General features: G+C 40.8%; 1 pseudogene; it reads left to right on the top strand.

The window, feature by feature from the left end:
- Positions 1-6: 6 nt before the first annotated feature.
- Positions 7-3,618, top strand: LOC116272984 (annotated as a pseudogene).
- Positions 3,619-3,708: the final 90 nt, after the last annotated feature.

The following is a 3,708-nucleotide window of genomic DNA, read 5'->3' as shown; positions in this document are numbered from 1 at the left end:
GCTTTCTGAGAAACTGCTGAGTGTTCTGTTAATTCATCACACAGAGTTACAGCTTTTCCCTCAAGAAGCCGCTCGCTAAGCCTGTTCTTCTGCAATTCGCAGAGTGATATTTGGTAGCCCGTAGAGGGCTACGGTGACAAAGACAATATCCTCAGAGAAAAACTGGAAAGAAACTTTCGAAGAAACTGCTTTGTGATGTGTGACTTCCACTCAGAGAGTTACATCTGTTTTTCCTGCATATCTTTGCTAGCCTTATTTCTGTGGAATCTGAGAACCGATATTCCGGATCCCTATGAAGACTATAGGGCCAAAGGAAATATCCTCCCATAAAAAGAGGAAGAAGCTTTCTGAGAAACTTCTTTATGTTCTGTGAAATCATCTCACAGAGTTACAGCTCTCCCAATCAAGGCCTTCGCTAAGAACAGTTCTTGTGAATAAGTAAAGGATATTTGGAAGCCCTCAGAGGGCTATGGTGAAAAGGGAAATTTTCACAGATGAATGGGGAAAGAAGCTTGAGAAACTGCTTTGTGTTCTGTTAATTCACCTCAGAATTCCAGCTTCCCTCAAGCAGAAGCCGCCGCTAAGCTTTTTTTGTGGAATTGCAAAGTATATTTTAGCCCATAGAGGGCTAAGGGAAAGAGGTAAGACCCTCCGAGAAAACTGGAAAGAAGCTTGAGAATGCACTACAGAGTTACATCTGTATTTCTTCAGATCTCTTTGGTTATCTTTATATCTGTGGAATCTGACAACAGATATTTAGATTCCTTTGAAGGCTGTAGGGCCAAAGGAAATATCCGATAACAAAGGGAGAAGCTTTCACTTTTAGTGTTTTGTGGAAATCATCTCACAGAAATACAGCTTTCCCCTCAAGAAGCCTTTCGACAGACAGAAGTTCGTAGAATTTGTAAAGTGATATTTGGAAGCCCATAGAGGCCTTTTAAGAAAAAGGAAATATCCTCAGACAAATCTGGAAGAAGCTTGGAGAAACTGCTTAGTGTTCTGTTACTTCATCTCACAGACAGGGCGTTACCTCAAGAAGCCGCCAAGCCTGTTCTTGTGGAATTCAAGAAAGATTTGGAAGCCCATACAGGGCTATGGTGAAAAGAAAATATCCTTAGAGAAAAGTGGAAAAGAAGATTGAGAAACTGGTATGATGTGTAACTTCCACTCACAGCGTTACATCTGTATTTCGATCTTCAGGTTAGCATTATTTCTGTGGAATCTGAGAACAGATATTTCAAGAACCTTGCAGACTCTAGGACCACAAAGGAAATATTCGAGCATCGGAAGAGAAAGAAGCTTTCTCTGAGAACTTTCTTTGTGTTCTGTGAAATCATCTAACAGAGTGACATTTCCCTCGCCAAGAAGCCTTTCACAAGACAGTTCTGTGGAATTACAAGTGATATTTGGAAGCCCATAGAGGGCTATGGTGAAATAAAATATCCTCGGATGAAATCTGGAAAGAAGCTTTCTGAGAAACTGCTTCGTGTTCTGTGAATTCGTCTCACAGAGTTACAGCTTTCCCCTCAAGAAGCTGTGCTCGCTCAAGTCTGTTCTTCTGGAATCTCGCAGCGATATTTGCAGTCTCAAGAGAGGCAGCTTAATGAGAAAGAAAATATCCATGTAAAAGCTGGAAAGCATTTTCAGAGAAACCTTTGTGATGTGTGACTTCCACCACAGAGTTACATCTGTTTTTTCGTGGATATTCTGCTAGCCTTATTTCTGTGAATCTGGAGAACCTATATTCGATCCCTATGAAGATGAGAAATAAAGGAAATATCCTCCTCGAGCAACAGAGAAGGTAAAGCTGGAGAAACTTCTTTTGTGTTCTGTGAAATCATCATTCACAGAGTTACAGGTAGCTCTCCATCAAGAAGCCTCGCTAAGAGAGTTCTTGTGGAATTTGAAAGTGTTATTTGGAAGTTCAGAGGCTGGTGGTGAAAAGGAACATACACAGATGAATGTGGAAAGAAGCTTGAGTAAACGCTTAGTGTTCTGTGAATCATCTCACAGAAATAATAGTTTTCCTCAAGAAGCGGCTTCAGAGCCTTCTTTGTGGAATTGCAAAGTGATATTTAGCCCATAGATGGCTGGGTGGTGAAAAGAAAATAGACCTCCCAAAACCCAAGAAGCTTTCAGAGAAACTGCTTTGTGATGTGTGACTTCCACTCACAGAGTTACATCTGTATTTCTCGTGATCTCTTTGCTATCCTTATATCTGTGGAATCTGATATTTTCAGATCCCTTTGGAAGGCTGTGAAGCCAGCACATCTCCATAACAAAGAGAAGGAAGCTTGGAGAAACTTTTGTGTTCTGTGTACTATCTCAATAGATTTACAGCTTTCCCGTCAAGCAGTTTCGCTGACAGTTCTTGTGAATTTGCAAAGTGATATTTAAATGGCATAGGCTATGGTGAAAAGTAAATGACCCTGATGAAATCTGGAAGAAGCTTTCTGAGAAACTGCTTAGTGTTCTGTGAATTTTTCTCACAGAGTTACAGCTTTCTCCTCAAGAAGCCTCCTGCCTGTTGTTGTGGAATTTGCAAAGTGATATTTGGAAGCCCATAGAGGGTTATGGTGAAAAAAAGAAAATATCCTCCGAGAAAAATCCAGAAAGAAGTTTGGAAACTGCTTTCAGATGTGTGACTGGCCACTGATTTACATCTGTATTTCGTGGATCTCTTTGCCAGCCTTATTTCTGAGGAATCTGAGAACAGATATTTTGGATCCTTTGAAGACTAGGAGTTTCGTAAAGGAAATATCCTCTGATAACAAAGAGAAAAGAAGCTTTCTGGAGAAATTTCTTTGTGTTCTGTGAAATCCTCTCACAGAGTTACAGCTTAGACCTCAAGAAGCCTTTCGCTACGACAGTTCTTGTGGAATACGCAAAGTCATATTTGGAAGCCCCTACAGGGCTATGGTGAAATAGGAAATATCCTAGGATGAAATCTGAAAAGAATCTTTCTGAGAAACTGCTTCGTGTTCTGTGAATTCGTCTCACAGAGTTACAGCTTTCCCCTCAAGAAGCTGCTCGCTAAGCCTGTTCTTCTGGAATTCGCAAAGTGATATTTGGTAGCCCGTAGAGGGCTACGGTGAGAAAGAAAATATCCTCAGAGAAAAACTGGAAAGAAGCTTTCTGAGAAACTGCTTTGTGATGTGTGATCTCCACTCACAGAGTTACATCTGTTTTTCCTGGATATCTTTGCTAGCCTTATTTCTGTGGAATCTGAGAACCGATATTCCGGATCCCTATGAAGACTATAGGGCCAAAGGAAAAATCCTCCGATAAAAAGAGAAATAAGCTTTCTGAGAAACTTCTTTGTGTTCTGTGAAATCATCTCACAGAGTTACAGCTCTCCCATCAAGAAGCCTTTCGCTAAGACAGTTCTTGTGGAATTTGCAAAGTGATATTTGGAAGCCCGTAGAGGGCTATGGTGAAAAAGGAAATATACACAGATGAAATGTGGAAAGAAGCTTTCTGAGAAACTGCTTAGTGTCCTGTTAATTCATCTCACAGAATTACAGCTTTCCCCTCAAGAAGCCGCTCGCTAAGCCTTTTCTTGTGGAATTGCAAAGTGATATTTGGAAGCCCATAGAGGGCTATGGTGAAAAAGAAAATATCCTCCGAGAAAAACTGGAAGGAAGCTTTCAGAGAAACTGCCTTGTGATGTGAGACTTCCACTCACAGAGTTACATCTGTATTTCGTGA

This window comes from Papio anubis, unplaced genomic scaffold (genome assembly GCF_008728515.1).
Source record: "Papio anubis isolate 15944 unplaced genomic scaffold, Panubis1.0 scaffold2931, whole genome shotgun sequence".
NCBI lineage: Eukaryota > Metazoa > Chordata > Mammalia > Primates > Cercopithecidae > Papio > Papio anubis.
This window is presented reverse-complemented; position numbering and strand designations above follow the sequence as displayed.